Consider the following 18,198-nt stretch of genomic DNA (forward strand, 5'->3'; position numbering starts at 1 on the left):
ACTTGCATATCCATAGATACCTTGGGGATGGAACCTAAGTTTAAACACAAAATTCATTTGTTTTCTATATAGCTTATACACATAACCTGAAGGTAACTGTGTACAAAACGCTGAATAGTTTTGAGTATGAAACAAAGTTTTTGTATATTGAACCATCTGAAAGCGAAGGTGTCACAATTTCAGCCACCAAGAGCACAATCTGTGGTTGTTTGGCATCACCATCATTCGTAATCAGGAATTTATATATGCCACTGACAAGCAAATATTTTCTTATACTAATTCACACATAAGTGCTTAAAACAGTAAAAAAAAAAAAATGACACAACATTATACAGTGAGAAAACAGTGTCTGGATAACTAAATAGCAAGGTAGCATACAATCATGGGCCATGTTAATGACAGACAACAATATATATACAACAGTGGTCCCACAGGACTATAATTGATTTTTACTGAACCTTTTCTATGTTTAGATATACAAACACCATTGTGTTATAATTACAGTTTTCAGTATTGTAACATGCTACACAGGTTTGTAGCCTATAAACTAGAGGCTATACCATACAGCAAAGCTGTGTAATAAGCTGCATCATTTAGGCTTCTGTAAGTATACCATATGATGTTCACACAATGATGCAACTGCCTAATAATAAATTTGTCAGATTGCATTCCTGTCATTAAGAGGTGCATGAGTGTACCTGTATCAGCTGATAAACTGCAAAAACAACAACAACAGAACAGCAGGCTCTCAGTCTCCACCTATGATGCTGTATTTTGATGAAAAATTTACTGTATACACTGTATTATTTATTTATGTTTTGATATGGAGTCTCTGTCATCCAAGCTGGAGTGCAGTGGCATGACCCAGGCTCACTGCAACCTCTGCCTCCCAGGTTCAAGTGATTATCCTGCCTCAGTCTCCTGAGTACCTGGGACTACAAGTGCCCACGATCACACCCAGCTAATTTTTGTATTTTTAGTACAGATGGGGTTTTACCATGTTGGCCAGGCTAGTATAGAACTCCTGAGCTCAAGAAATCCACCTGCCTTGACCTCCCAGATGCTGGGATTACAGGCATGAGCCACCATGCACGGCCTAAATGGCTTGTTAAATGTTTCTGCAGAATTATCTGCCTCATACACAAATGGCTTTTACCTTGGACGTCTCTTTCATCTTATAAACTGACATGATTTCTTGTTATGAATGCCTGCTGTCCTAGTCCTTCGATGAGTCCATCAGGCATTTTCATCACATTGTCTGTAGACATCTTCCCTGCAGTCTTAAAAATACCACCTTCATCATCACTATTATCACAATCACCTTAATTCAACCAGACTATTCTATTTCACAATTGTTAAAAGAACAACCAGGGCCTCATTATTAATGTTAGAGTCTTGATATACAATTCTTCTAGCTTTATTTTGTGTATTTAAGGAACAGAGATGTCATTTTTTTCTTACTTGACTTAGAATATCCTTCAAAGTTACCACCTTGTTTATTTTCATCTCTGAACACGGTCACAGAGCATAGCTGTGCCAGACATTAAGACAATGATGTCTTTAGTCACTGCATTGCAAGTACAGGCAATAGCATATACAGCATCATTCTTTATGCTAACTCCTTCTGAAGACCTGCCACACTCACATGTCTGTTCATTCATGCCAGCATGCTATTCAAGAAAAATTTTTGTATTTAGTCTTTATTGATCTAAAGATATTCTATCCTGCTCACATGGTTGAATTAATGAAGTCACATTTGGAGAAAAGGACATGCCAAAAAGATTATTTCTGAGTAAAATTTCAGCTGAAGGATGGGCAGAGCAGATGTCAACCAGTCCAGCTTCTTGCAATGAGTACAAGCAGCTAGTACAAAATATTTACAAAACCAGTCAGAAAAGATGTTGCTGGTAATCCATGCCTCTCTGTTAGTATAATAATGAACTGGTAAGAAATTCACTCCCTGAACAGAGTACACAAACTGTTGTCAACCACAGTAAGTTCAGATTTATGCATGCTTGTCACATGAACACATGCCAGCAGTTATTTTTAAACTTCTGCAACTAGCTTGTTGAATACTCAACTGTTCTCTTCAGTTTTCAGTTTACTGTAATAACAGCCACTTGTTTGATGATGAGCACACTATCATTGTGTCAGGTATTCAGTGCAACACTGACAGATCCCCTCTTTCAATACACAATCAAAATCTACGTTTTTAACTTTATGCAGTGTTTTCCTATTTCTCATTAACTTCAGTTCATCCTTTCTGCATGTAACTTCAATAGTTTATCCTTCTGTTTCTTCAAGTCACATTGGTGATCATTCCAATGCTATGCTCTTCTATAAATGTTTCATACTTACATCACAGTTCAGTTTCTCTACGTTTCACTTTATGTGCTACAAACATAAATGCTTTCTCTTTTTCTTATCATTTTTACCCAAAAGGGTATCTGCCAGACTTTTGTGATACAGTGTCTTTACATCACTAAGCAGAGAATAAGCAAAAAACAGTGCATATAGGTTTTGGCCCCATGTGGGGCATTGTGGAGAACCTGTCATTGGCACATCCAGTCTACACAAGTGTTATTTTATTACCCTTTGTGGCCTTGCTTATCTGGATTTATCTGGCATGGCTGGAAAAGGTATGTAACAGCTGAAGGGACCTCAGAGTGTCCTCTTCCCTTGGGGATGGTGAATAAACTATGTGCTGTGCACCTGCATTTGGACTAGGACACATCACATGAGGCTGGGTGTGAAATTTTCAAGTTTTCAATTTATGGAGCACACTTTAATATTCAACAGTTCTCTTCAGTTTTCAGTTCACCGTGATAATCTCCGCTTGTTTCATGATAAGCACACAATTATTATGTGGGATGTATTCACAGCAACACTGACAGATGCCTTCTTTCGATATACAACAGAAATCTATACACGATGCTCAATGTGTATAAAAACAATATTTTAAACTCAGAAAAGTCACCTAGCTATTACATTTTTAGATTTTTAGATATCACTAATTCTTTTTGCGGCATGAAACAGGGAGATGGATTCCTGAAGTAAATTATAATTTTCGGTTGCCTTGGCATGCATTTTGAATATAAGCAGAGCTTTTTTATATTTGAAGCAGGACTTAGTTGCCCTTGAGACAGTTTCTAATTTCTCCCTCTTCTACTTCCTCAATATAGTTAATCTACATATCTGCCTTAATCTACATATCTGCCTCCTGGTTACCACTTCCCTATGGAAGAGCTAGATACAACCTACTTGATTTACCCCACTAACCCTTACAATCTACAAGGATGACACAGGTATGTCACCACGACTACCTCAGTCACACTCTGAACTCCTGTAACTTGCTCTAAACCCATGAATTAGAATCACTGAAGGAAACCTGCTTGGGTAATACCCTGAGTCCTAACAAAGGCTTTGGCCCATAGTTCCCTCACACTGTCTCACCTGGGTTGAGCATCCCAGAGAGTTCCCCCTTTCCATGTACCCTGCAAGGCATGTTATCTTTTCTCCGTAATACACTACTTCTGTTATTTCATTTCTATTGTGGTGCCCCATCCTCTGTTTCACCTGACTTTATACCCAAACCAAACTCTCCTCCTGTCAAAACTCTCCTAGAGATGTCTGTCTTGGTAGGAATAAAGTAGACCCTAGTTAAATAAGAGCCACAAGGCTTCTGCCTGAACAGATGCTGCATGGCTTATGACAGGGTTACTTCCCAGTAAACCATGTTAAGTTGGAAGTGTGGCAATACATTTAAATGCACCTAACTTACTGAGCATCACAGCTTAGCCAAGCCTAATGCATGATTAAGACATTTATTTATTTTATTCTATTTTTTGAGATAGAGTCTTGCTTTGTCAACCAGTTGGAGTGTAGTAGCACAATCATGGCTTCGTGCAGCCTTGACTTCTCAGATTCTGGCAATCCTCCCACCTCAGCCTGCTGACTGACTGGGAACACAGGCACATGCCACCATGCCTGGCTAAGTAATTTTGGCAGAGATAGGATTTCACCATATTGCTCAGACTAAGGCACATTTGCATTAGGCACATTTGCTCAGACTAAGGCACAGTCAGGCAAAATCACTGAAAACAAAAATTATTTTATATTAAAGTGTTGAAAATCTCATTTAATTTACTGAATATTATACTAAAAGTGAACAACAGAATGGCTGTATGGTAACAGAAGCTCACTGCTTCTGCTGAATACATACCACTTTCACACCCTCACTATGTCAGAAACTAAGAGTAATCATTGCCAGTAAGGAACTGTCTTTATAGACGCATTTCTTCTGACAGGGTCATCTGGTGAGAAGGACGTCGGATCACAAGTATTGGGCCATCCACCAAAATATAGCAGAATCCTTTGAAAAGCACACTGTATACTTTCATGACCACCTCTCCTGGATTCCTTTCATGGCAAGGCTAGAACGTATAGGCATTCTCTAGAGACCTCAAAACCAACTCAGATGTCAAGTACTCAAAGCTCACAACATTAAATAGCTGTGGTAATCCTAAGCAAAAAGAAAAGCTGGAGGCATCATGATGCCCAATTTCAAGCTATATTGCAGGGATACATTACCCAAAACAGCATGGTACTGGTCCAAAAATAGATGTTTACACCAACGGAACACAATAGAGAGTCCAGAAATAAAGCCACACACCTGTGGCCATCTGATCTTCAAAAAAGCTGACAAAAACAAGGGGAAAAGACTCCCTAGTAAATAAATGGTGCAGGGATAACTGGTTAGCCATATGCAGAAGACTAAAACTGAACCCCTTCCAGTTTACAGTTACCAAAAGTCATAGTTGATTAAAGACTTTAAATGTAACACACAAAACTATAAAAACTTGGAAAGACAGCTTAGGCAATACCTGGGTAGCCATATGCAGAACACTAAAACTGAACCCCTTCCAGTTTACAGTTACCAAAAGTCAAAGACGATTAAAGACTTAAAATGTAACACACAAAACTATAAAACCCCTGAAAGACAGCTTAGGCAATCCCATCTTGGACATAGGAATGGGCAAAGATTTCATAACAAATATACCAAAGGTAATCGCAACAAAAGCAAAACCTGACAACAGGGATCAAATTAAATGTAAGAGCATCTGCAGAGCAAAACAGAGTAAGCAAAACAAGCAGATTAAATGGACAATCTACAGAATGGAATGAAGTATTTTCAAACCATGCATCTGACAAAGGTGTCCATAAGGAACTTAAATTTACAAGAGAAAAACAACTTCATTAGAAAGTAGGCAAAGGACATAAACCAACATTTTTCAAAAGAAGACATATATGCAGCCAACAAGCATAGGAAAAAAAAAGTTCAGTACCACTAATTATTAGAGAAAAGCAAATAAAAATCAAAATAAGATAACCTCTCACACCAGTCAGGATGGTTACTATTAAAAAGTCAAAGAATAGCAGGTGCTGACAAAGTTGCTGAGAAAAGGGAACACTTATACATCCTTAGTGGGAGTGTAAATAAATTAGTTCAACCACTGTGGAAAGCAGTATAACAATTCCTCAAAGAGCTAAACACGGAACTAACATTTGAGTCAGCAATCCCATTATTGAGTATATACCCAGAGTATATGCTCACTATATAAGTGGCATAAATGATGATTTATGCTATTAATCATTGTACCACAAAGACAAATGCATGCGAATGTCCACTGCAGCACTATTCACAATAGCAAAGATATGGAATCAACCTAAATGCCCAGCAATTAAAGTGTAAAAAAAGAAAATGTGGTGTATATACACCATTGAACATTAAACTGCCATAAAAAGGAATAAGATCATGTCTCTTGCAGGAACATGGATAGAGCTGAAGGCTATTATCCTTACCAAACTAAAACAGGAACAGAAAATCAAATACTGCAAGAGACACTGGGATCTACTTTAGGGTAGAGGGTGGGAGGAAGGAGAGAAGCAGAAAAAGTAACTATTGGGTACTAGGCTTAATACCTGGCTGATAAAACAATCTGAAGAACACGTCCTAGTGACATGAGTTTACCTACGTAACAAAGTTTCACATGTGTCCCAAATCTAAAAGTTTTAAAAAGAGAGAAAGAGAATACAGGCAACATATCAACTGTGTCTACTACATTTTTTTAATAGAAATGGTATTATTCTACCTAGGAAACAACAGTAGTTCAATAAATGTCACTATTTCAACCCTTGATTGATTAACTCATAACATAAAAAAATGTTGGGAATATAAAATATAAACAAACAAGAAATATGTATGCTCACAAATAAATGAAAATCATTATAGCAACTCTTCATCACAAAATGTAATCATTTAAATTAGACTTTGCTTACCAAAATGTTATATGCCTATAACATTTTCTATTTCTTCCTAATTCATCTTCCAAACTTCTTATTGAAGTATAACTAATATATTTTCAAATATCCACTCAGATTTATTACAATTTGCCTAATATTTTTCTTAAAAACAGCTCATACTATATACCTTAACTTATTTTACAAAAATCTTTAACCCTTGCCATGAGAAACAGAAACTCGGCATAAGTAGAAGGCAGTACAAAAATAGAATAAAGTGAACATACCAAAATTCAACTAGCTTCATTTGCCTAGAATTGATTTCAAGAAATAATAAAGACAAAGTTCAGTAAAGAAGAATATTAAAATATAGGTACTAAAACACTTCTTTGTTTTCTCAAAAAAACTAAAAGGGGAAAAAAGAATAATTAAATAGAAGTTGAATACTGCATATCAATAAGAATGATAGTATCTGTGAATGAAAAGTAGAAACAACTGATAGAAGCTCCATAATGACAATATCCATGACACAAGATAAAGCACATGAAACCATGGAGACTGCTTAGATGAAGAACTAGATCTGTGAGTCTAAGGAAACCAACAGAACTAGGAGATCTTGAGACAGAATTCTAAAAAGTAGAGAGCTACAAAGGGAACTTCAGAGACCTGAGGAAGTTTAAACTCTTGTTAAGAAAATTACCAAGATCAGGGAAAAAGCTATTGAAAGGACCAGAAAGAACAATGTCTACAAAACCGAGATCCATAACTACTATCATCAAACAGACTGAAAAAATCTGCACATAGAGAGCAGTGAATTCAAGATCTCACCTAAGTGTTTGGGAATAACTAATATGAGGACTGAGTACTCTTCAGGACTCATCTCAAAATTCTTAAGATAAAACCAGAAGCCAGACTGCATAGAGACATCGGGACTCAAAGAATTACAATATGGCAAGTTGCCTGTCTCTCCTTGTTGCCTTCTACATGTTCCAGACAGGGTACTGCTGAAGGCTCCAACACAGGCCACTAAAAAAATCCTATTACTCCTAGCCAAAACACTAGGAAAAGAATGACATAAAAACTGAAAACTTATCCACAACACTGCCAGAAACCAAGGGGTAAAAAAGTATAATAGCATTCTCCCATACTCCACTACACACAGACATAATAGGGCTGCAATAGGGCTAAGAAGGAAACTGATATTCTTATCCCAATTACCACTAGGCCGCAGACTGCATACCACAACTTCCAAGCACAGTAGTGTCAGCAGAACAAGCCAAAAGCTTATCTTCCATCCTTTGCTGGCAAAGGGAACTGGCACTCTGGATTCTTCTGGAGTATCAACAAAGAGATGAGTAAATCTTTCATTTGCCATAAAGTAGAAGCAGATGATGACACACAGATTCCACTACAGAATATTTTAGGCAAGGCCAAACAAAAAGCTGATGTACACACCCCTTCGTCATTTGTACCAGGCAGTGCTCCAATTTTTCTAACCAGATGGTGTCAGTAGTAACGAAATTGGACTTAATTGTATATCTCCATCTAGCGAAAGTAGGCAGTACTCCATTTCACCCACCAGGATATTATAAAGAGGGCCCTGTGGAGAGATAAACCTTATTTATGTGGGAGAAAAGAACAGGTGCACTGAGGTTATTTGGAACTTTGCAACCTCCTTTTTTATTCCCTTTAGCAAGGCCCAATAGGAAGCTGTGTCACCACATACTCCTAGCATCAACCAGGCAGCATTTGGTAGACCACAGTTGGCTTTATGATTGCCCCAACCTTCCCTTCCATCAGAAGAGCCCAGAAGGGAACTCACCTCAGTTACATCCTCATGCTCTTAAAGATAACAATGCCCAGCTTTTGCCTAACCCTAAGAGAGTATCAACAAACCCCACTAGAAACTTCACTGTGCATACTCACCCACACTTACAAGGCAGCCTGCTTTAAAAATATGTAGAGAGAATGGCTGGATGTGGTGACTCATGCCTGTAACCTCATCACTTTGGAGGGCCGGGCTGGAGAGATCATGCAGTCAGGAGTCTGAGACTAGCCTGGCCAACACAGTGAAACCCCATCTCTACTAAATATACAAAAATTAACTGGGCAAGGAGGGGTGCATCGGTAGTCCCAGCTACTCGGGAGGCTGAGGCACGAGAATCACTTGAACCCAGGAGGCGGAGGTTGCAGTGAGCTGAGACTGCACCACTGCACTGCAGCCTGGGTGACAGATCAAAACTCCATCTCAAAACAAAACAAAACAAAAAAACAAAAACCACCAGAGGCTGGGTGTGGTGGCTCATGTCGGTAATACCATCACTTTGGGAGGCCGAGGTGGGCGGATCACGAGGTCAGGAGATCTAGACCATCCTGGCTAATATGGTGAAACCCTGTCTGTATTAAAAATAAAAAAATTAGCTGGGCATAGTGGCGGGCACCTGTAGTCCCAGCTGCTCAGGAGGCTGAGGCAGAAGAATCACTTGAACCTGGGAGGCAGAGCTTGCAGTGAGTAGAGATGACACCACTGCACTCCTGCCTGGACAACAGAGAGAGACCACCTGCCTCCAAAATAAACCAAAGAAACCAAAAAAAAAAGAGAGAGAGAGAGAGGCAAGAGTACTAAGAGGACTGCATAGGCCCAGGAGTTCAAGAGTAGCCTAGGCAACATACTAAGACCTTGTCTCTAAAAACATAGGAAAAGCTAACGAAGAGAAAACTAACTATGTTCCAGACATTAAAGTGAAAAGCAAATTCAAAAATTATTATAGACTATCAAAAGTAATACTATCCCAATGTACTTACAGACCTAGTATTAAGTAGATAAAAAGACACAAAACTATAACACGGAGAAAATAGTCACAAACCACATATCCCACAAAGTACTCGTAAATAGAATAAAGAATTCTTAAAACTCCAAAGTTTCAAAACAATTCATTAGAGCAAAACACAGACAATTCACTAAAGCACATACATTAACAAAAAATGCACTAACGAGGCAAATAAGCACATGAAAAGATGTTTAATATTATTAGTCACAAATAAAATGCTAATTAAAACCACATTCTGCAACTGGCATGGAAAATCATTGTTTTAAACTGTGGTCTCCTCTCTCCCAAGCAAGCATAAATACTCTCAGAAAATTTCCCCAGAACCACAGTTTCGAAGGTGAGAGGAGGAAACTGGATGTGGACATTCTACATCCTCTATTGTTTCAGAATCTTCACAGAAAGCACACTTTGATCCTATCCCACAAGAACCACTAGGAGTGCCAGAAAGGCTGACCCACCTGGAATAAACTGAGGACAAACAACAGAATGAAGATCACACTGACTGGTGAAAGAATCTTGGTGAATATTTTGAACTCCAAACAGAAGGAGAAACACAAAGAGACCAGTTGGCTCCACAGTACTACAAAGGGCATAATATGCAGTAAGGTCCAAATCTCTGTTGAGATTTTCCACAAGCCTTGATATTCAAGACTGAAAGCAGTCTTTCCCTCGTCTGGAAATCAGCAAAAGGTCAGCATTAAGTTCCAGTAACTAGTTAAGTCTTCCCCAGAATAGGAACATGACAGGGCAGCAACTTAGTTTTGATGCAGCATTTATTATTTTGTGTTCACTGTAAGTTCCCCAAACTAGGTACCACCTACCTACAGGGCAATGAGTTTGTACCTGTCCAATGTTTTAGCTCCGGTGCTCACTATGAGTCTTCTCCATAATGGGAAAAAAGAACAGTCCAGTGTTTAATTTGCAATTCTAAGTAGTAAAGGTCTAAACCACCAAAGAACATTTGCAAAAACTAGAAGAGGAGGCTATTTCCTCAAAGGTGCAGCATCTACACAAAGTCACAATGATTGCAGAAACTGAAGGAAACAGACACAACCAAAACAACAATGCTCCAGCAATGTACTCAAAAAAAGTGAAGATCTATAAGGTGTCAGATGGAGAATTCACAACAATCCTCTTGAGGTTCAGATAATTAGAAGAAAACAGAGAAAGAAAAGTAAATGAAATCTGGACAACAATCCAGGAAAGAAAAAAAAAAGAAAATTGACATAAATAAATAAACAAAAACAAAACAGAAATACCAAAAAGTAAGGAATGCAATAACTGAACAGAAAAAAATAATTAGAAACTTTCAAAAGCAGACTTTGAAAGATGAAGGAAGAATTACCAAGCATCAAGAAAGACCATGTGAAATTACACAATCAAAGGTGCAAAAATAGATGGCTTACAAGAATTTGGGTAACTATCACACAAAAAAGCTTCCACATAATAAACATTCCTGAAGGAGACAGGCCTAGGATGTGTATTTAAGAAAATAATTCCATAATGCTAGAGAAACATGGCACCACCAAGTAAAGCAGCTCAGCAGTAACCAAATAAATTCAATCCAAAAACAAAATACCCAAGGGACATCACAATCGAATTATCAAAACTCAAAACAAAGCAAAATAATACTCGAAATGAAGGGAAAAAAGAAATATCACATTCAATAGAGCCCCAATATGACTTAAAGCAAATTTCCCAAGAGCGAGATGCTATACTCAAAGAGCTGAAAATAACTGCCATTCACAAATACTGTACTCAAAAGGTATCTTTCAAACACGAAAGAATGAAAAAGTCTATCCCAGATAAACAAAACCTGAGGAAATTCATAAACACCAAAACTGTCTTAAATGCTAAAAAAAAAAAGTCTTCAACTTGAAAGAAAAGGAGATTAATGTGTAAAAGACAATATCTCCAGGTATTAAGCTCATTGGCTTAAAAAAAAAGACAAATTCAGAATAACTGAACACTGTAATTGGGGTAAATAAACCATTTATCTCAGTATGGACACTAAAATTGAATCAAAACTATTGAAAACAATGATAGCTACAACAACAAGTGAAGAGGCAATATTAAAAGATTAAACTGTAATGTCCAAGATTCAAAATGTGGAGGGCAGGAATATTAAACTGCAGTTTTTGTAACTTGACATTTCTTTGTAATCACATAAACTGTTAAAATTACCAGACTTTTTCTATAAACCTCCTGGCAATCACACAGCAAAAAGCTGTACATATACACTACAAATCAATACCACAAAATCAAAACATTCTACTATAGAAAAATCACTTAATTATAAAGGAAGATAGTAAGAGAGAAAAACACAATGATCTACAAAACAACCAGGGAACAAATAATAAAATTGCCTTAGTTAACTTTTGCCTATCAATAAAAATGCTGACTGTTAATTGAATTAAATTATCCAATTAAAAGACCAAGTAGCTGAAAAGATTTTTTAAAACACTAAACAATATGCTGTCTACAAGAAACTTACTTCGCCTATAAAGATACTCAGACTGAAACAAAAATATAAAAAGACACTCCACAAAAGTGGAAAACCAGGAGGCAAAAGTAGCTTTACTTACATCAGGTAAAACAGACTTTAAGTCAAGAGTGGGAAAGAAACCTTAAAAAGGCCATTACACAATGACAAGCGTAGCAATAAAGCAAAAGGATAAAACAATTACAAATATATATGCATCCCAAACTGGAGCACTCAGATTTATGCAACAAGTATTAACAGACCTAAAGAGAAACACCGACTGACACACAATCATGATTTTCAGCAATGGATAGATCATCCAAACAGAAAATAAAGAAACATCACAGGTAAACTGCTCTCTAAACCAACCAAACAGACCTTCTGTAACAGTATATAAGCCTTCCCTTTTTTAACATGTACTTACCCACATATTTTGCTTTTTGACTTTCTGATAATGGCCATTCTGACTTAGGAAGATGGTATTTCACTGTGGTTTTGATGTGCGTTTACCTGATGATTAGTGATGGTGAACATTTTTCATGTTTCTTGGCTGCTTACATGTCTTTTTGGAAAATGCCTGTTCATACCCTTTGCCCAAATTTTTATGGGATTGTATTTTACTTGTTTCAATGTTTAAGTTCCTTGTAGTTTTTGGGTATCAGCTTTTTGTCAGATGCATCATTTGCAAATACATTTTCCCATTCTGTAGGTTGTCTGCTTACTATTTCCTTAGATGTGCAGAAGCTTTGCATTCTAGTTAAGTTCTGTTTCTCCAATTTTGGTTTTGCTGCATTTGCACTTGCTCATAAATTATTTACCTAGTACAATCTTCAGAAGAGTGTGTCCTAGGTTTTCTTCCACAATTTTTATAGATACAAGTCTTAGGTTTAGGTCTTCACTCATGTTGAGTTAATTTTGGTACACGGTGAAAGGTATGAGTACAATTTCACTTTTCTGTATGTGGCTATCCAATTTTCCTAACACTATTTATTGAAGAGGGTGTCATCTTCACAAAGCATAGTTTTGCTGACCTTGTCTAATAACAGTTGGTTTGTAGGCATGTAGTTTTATTCTCAGATTCTTTATTCTGTTTCAACAAACTAATGTGTCTATTTTTATACAAGTACCATGATATTTTGGTTACTGTAGGCTTATGGTGTAATTTGAAGTCAAGTAATGAGATACCTCCAGCTTTGTTCTTTTTGCTTAGAATTGCTTTGGCTATTCAGGCTTGTTTAATTTCACATGAATTTTAAGACTGTTTCTCATTCTGGGAAAAAATAACATGTATAATCTGATAGGGATTATGTTGAATCTGAAGCCTACTTTGGGCAGTTAGTCGTTTTAACTATATTCATTCTTCTAATGCAGGATCATGGGATGTTCTTCCACTTGTTTGGGTCATCTTCTTTCACCAGCATTTTACAGTTCTCCTTATAGAGATCTTTCACCTCGCTGGTTAAATATATTCCTGTATATATATTTTTTGTAGCTATTGTAAATAGCAATGCCTTCTTGATTTGATCCTTGGCTAGATCACTATTGATACACAGAAACGTTACTGAATTCTGTTTATTAATTGTGTATCCTGCAACTTTACTGAAAGCATTTATCAAATGTAAAGAGTTTTTAATTTTTAGAATTTTCTGTATACAAAAGCATATCATCAGCAAACAAGGATAATTTCACTTCCTCTTTTCCAATTTGGATGCCTTTATTTTTTTTATCTTGTGTGACTGCTCTCGCACAGACTTCCGGAACTATTTAAAGGTGAAAGTTGGCACCTTTGGCTTGGCCAAACTCTTGGGGAAATGGTTTCAACTCCTTCTCAATAAGTAGGATGTTGGCTGTGAGTTTGTCATATTCAGCCTTTATTATGGGTTGAGGTATGTCTCCTCATGCCTAGTTTATTAAGGATTTTTATAATGAAGCGATGCTGAATTACACTGAGGGCTTTTTCTACATATATTGAGAAAATCTTGTTTTTGTCCTCGATTCTGATTATGCGATGTATCATACTTATTGACTTGTGTATGGTGAACCATCCTTGGGTTCCCTAGGGTAAATCCCACCTGATTACCATTTATAATTGTTAGATATGAGTTCTAAATTTCTCGTCAAAGAGTCAGTATGTCGGTATGTTCAATTCTTTGCCTTCTACGTTTAAACTTAACTGCCTCATAAAGTAACCTTTGTTGATCACCTGCTCCCCCCTGACTCATGATTACCAGCTCCACCCTGACTCATTCAGATTACCTGCATCACCCTAATTCCAATTTCCTGCTCCACCCTAATTCCGATTTCCTGCTCTGCTGTAACCATTTTTCCCACCAAACCACTTACTCTGTCACTCTCTTTAAAATAGCCAATAGGAATTAGTTTAGCCCATGCAATCTAACCTTAGCTCATAGGGAAATGACACAGCAGCAGGGGCCATTTGTGTCAGGAATAAGAAGCCCTTCCCCTCCCTTGTTCAGGTGTGTGGGCACCACTGCTCCATCTGTGAGAGCGCACCCTTCTATAGAAGTAAATTGCCTTGCTGAGAAGAAAATTTTATATTCAAGTGCTATTTCTTTTGCAGCACCGAAACTTATGACTTTATCATTTTAGTATGTTAACACATTTACTTTGCTAGTCTTTTGTAGAGGACTTTTCCATTTATGTGCATCAGGAATACTGGCCTGTAGTTTCTCCTTGTGCCACTACAGAAAAACCTAAACACCAAAAATACTGTAGAAATTCAAAAACAAATGCACTTATGTTGCACAAAATAAAATCAACATGTAAAAATTACCATTTACATACAGCAATAGCAAATAACCTGAAAAAGATCAATGAACCAGTTCCATTTAAAACAGCCCCTAAAATAAAACACCTAGAAATAAATACTACTAAACTCAAAGATTTCTACAATGAAGACTAAAGGCATTGATAAAGGAAATTGAAAAAGACACACAAAAAGAAAAAAAATTTTCACGTTCACCAAAAACAATCTACAGACTCGATGTAGTGCCTGTCAAAATATCAATGACAGTCTTCACAGAAATAAAAAATAAAAATCCCAAAATTTGTACGCAACCACAAAGATCATAAAGTGTCAGATCAGTCTGATTCTGCCCAGCATTATCACCCCTCCCACTTCTGAAAGGAAAGGATTTTCTGGGGAATATGGAGTAAAGCTGACTCCCCCTGTTAAAGGTTAAAAACGCTTTGCGTAACAGCCTAGTTTTGGCATTGGTTGGCCACCAGAGGGTACCCTTGATCAGAGAATCACCAGCAGGGCGTCTGAAATAATAACAGGGGCAACACATCAGCATGGACACCCAGATCAATTTCCATATACTGATTCCAGGTTAAATATAACCCAAACTCGTCCTAAGTGGCTAGTAATCTGCATAGCTGAATATTATAAGACCCTAGTCGCCCGAGCTGGCCCAAAAGGGATCAAAAAGACTGTATCATGTAAGCCCTTGGAGGAGACTACTAAGCAAAACAGTCAAGAAAAACCGATTTGCAGGCTCCTTTGGAGGAGCTAGAAAACCCTCCCCCGTATGCCCCTCTATACCCGTCCTTAGCGAGGCTTAGACAAGGGGAAGGGCAGTTGTCTTCTGAAGAAACAAGCTCAGAAAGTAGCAGCACATCTCCACAGCAGGAAGAAGTTGCATCCATGCCACCTAAAACTAGGAGGGAAAAACAGGATGAGGAGGCAAAGCATCTTAGGTCCAGCGGTTACCGAGCTCTGCAAATGTGGCTCAGAGAGAAGCGGACACAAGTCTACCTTGATGATCAAGGCCGGGTACAAGGTGGAGAACAAACTTACTCTTATCTCCTCTTCTCCACTACTGACCTTTTAAACAAGACACACCGTAACCCATCATATACAGAAAAGCCACAAGCAATAACTGACACAATGAGAACAATCTTTTTGACTCATAGTCCTACCTGGCCAGACTGTCAGCAATTACTAGTCACTTTATTTAGCACAAAAGAAAGGTACAGAGCGGTGCAAGCAGCCCTCCACTGGCTAGAAAACAACGCACCTGAATGCATAAATGATTCTAGGCAGTATGCGGAAGCCCAGTTCCCTGACACCGGCCCAAATTGAGACCTAAACAACCCTGATCATTTAGAATGCCTACAGAGGCATATGGAGGCACTCCTAAATGGGCCAAAGTCAGAGGGAAGAAAAGCAATGAACACAGGGAAAGTTTCAGAAGTCCTCCAAAAGCCCAACGGGAGTCCCAGCCAGTTCTGTGAGCGGCTGTGCGAAACCCACTGGCTCTACACTCCATCTGACACACAGGCAGAAAATGGTAAATACTGCCTTGTTAGCCAGTCACAAAGTGACATCAAAAAAAAGCTCCCCAAATTAGAAGGATTGCCAAAGAGGCATGGAGGAACTCTTCAGTGTCTTATAGAAGGCTGGACACAAAGTTTAAAAAAAAAAAAAAAAGTCTTGCATCTGTTGTCCTAAAGTTAAATATTTAGGTTTTATAACAAGCAGAGGACAAAGGGAGCTCGGTAGTGAGCAGAAAGAGGCCGTGTGTACACTCCCTACCCTCACCACAGGGCACCAAATCAGAGAATTCTTAGGTGCAGCAGGGTTCTGCCGCATTTGGATCCCAAATTTCTCACTTTTAGCTAAGCCTCTATATGAAGCTACAAAGTAGGGTAAGAAAGAGCCCCTCGTCTGGGAGACAGAGCAAGCAAAGGAATTTAAAAAATTCAAAAAAGCCTTAACACAGGTTCCAGCTTTCGGCATCCCAAATCAGACTAAACCTTTCTTCTTGTACGTGGATGAAAAGAAAAGAGACAGCAGTAGGAGTTTCAACACAAATGCTAGGATCATGGCATAGACCTGTGGCCTATTTATCTAAACAAGTAGACACAGTGGCATTAGGCTGGCCACCCTGCTTTAAGGCAGCAGTGGCAACTCTCTTGCTGGCCCAGGGGACTGGCAAATTAACGCTAGGACAGAAGTTAACTATTCAGGTGTCACACACTGTAATAACCCTGTGAGACCAGAGGGGGCATCACTGGCTGTCTAATCCAAGAATGGCTAAATATCAGACTGTTACATGAAAATCCTAATATAAATGTGGAAACAGTGAACACCCTAAATCCAGCTACTCTGTTGCCTATAGAAGAATCAAAAGAATTCCCATCACATTATTGTAAGGATGTACTAGATCAAGTGTTTTCAAGCAGGAGAGACTTGAAAGATCATCCTTTTGAAAATTCAGACCTAGACTATTTTACACATGGTAGCAGCTTCATTTCAGATAGAGTTTGCAGAGCTGTGTATGCGGTAGTGATAAATGATTTTAAGTCAGGTGAGGGAACAGTGGTAGAAGCACAGTCACTGACAACTGGAACCTCTGCTCCCAAAAGGCTGAGCTTATTGCTTTAACAAGAGCCTTATTACTAGCAAAAGGGAGGATAGTTAATAAGTATACTGATTCTGAATATGCTTTTGCTACACAGCATGCTCATGGAGCCATCTAGAGAGAGGACTTCTAACAGGTGCAGGAAAAGAAATAAAAAATAAAAAGGAGATCCTGCAGCTCTTAGATGCTGTTTGGGCACCTAAAAAGGTGGCCATTATACATTGCAAAGATCATCAGACAGACAGATCCTATAGATCTAGAGAAAATAGAAAGGCAGACAGAGAGGTGCGGTGGGTGGCTATGGCAGTCCCACCACAGGAAGAAGAAGGTTTAATGTTACCTCTTTTCCCAAAACCATTACCTTTAGAATACAAGTAGGCTCAATCCCCTGTGAGAACCTTATGGTAGATTTTACTTAGTTACCCCATGTAAGAGGACTAAAGTATTTATTGGTCTTTATATCCACCTATTATGGGTGGGTAGAAGCTTTCCCCAACCAAACTGAAAAGGCCCAAGAAGTAACATGGGCATTACTAGCATATATTATCCCCAGATTTAGGGTGCCTTTGACTATCGGGTCAGATAATGGCCCAGCATTTGTGGCTGAAGTTGTTTAAAACGTATCCCAATTATTAAAAACAAGATGGAAGCTGCATACTGCGTACCATCCCCAAAGTTCAGGAAAAGTCGAAAGGATGAACTGGACAATAAAGCAACTGTTAAAAAAGTTCTGTAAAGAAACCCACCTAAAGTGGGATATGGCTCTGCCCATGGTTCTCCTTCGAATCAGATGCACCCCAAACAAGCAAACTGGATACTCACCCTATGAAATTCTGTTTGGAGGGCATCCCCCTCTTTTTTCCAAATTAAAGGAGATCTCAAAGAAGTACGGGAACTAACAACGAGAAGGCAAATGCAAGCTTTAGGTACAGCTATGAGAGAAGTGCAAAGCTTGGTGCAAGAAAGACTGCCAGTAGGCCTAACTAGCCTAGTTCACCCGTACCAACCCAGGGTCTCTGTCTGAGTCAAAAAGTGGAACCTGTCCATGTTAGGGCACATATGGGATGGGCCTTTTATAGTAATCGTATTTACTCACACTGCTGTTAAGATTGCTGAAGTTGTTCCCTGGAACTGTCATAGCCAGTTAAAGCCAGTTACTGCCCAGGACACGTGGACCAGCCAGCCAGACCCTGATGAA

General features: G+C 38.4%; 1 protein-coding gene across 37 annotated transcripts in view; it reads right to left on the minus strand.

The window, feature by feature from the left end:
• The window catches only part of LOC141406934 (histone demethylase UTY), a 212,305-nt gene that overhangs the window by 142,852 nt on the left and 51,255 nt on the right, over positions 1 to 18,198 (minus strand). The window lies entirely within an intron of this gene.

The sequence above is a fragment of the Macaca fascicularis genome, chromosome Y (genome assembly GCF_037993035.2).
Source record: "Macaca fascicularis isolate 582-1 chromosome Y, T2T-MFA8v1.1".
In the NCBI taxonomy this organism is placed as follows: Eukaryota; Metazoa; Chordata; class Mammalia; order Primates; family Cercopithecidae; genus Macaca; species Macaca fascicularis.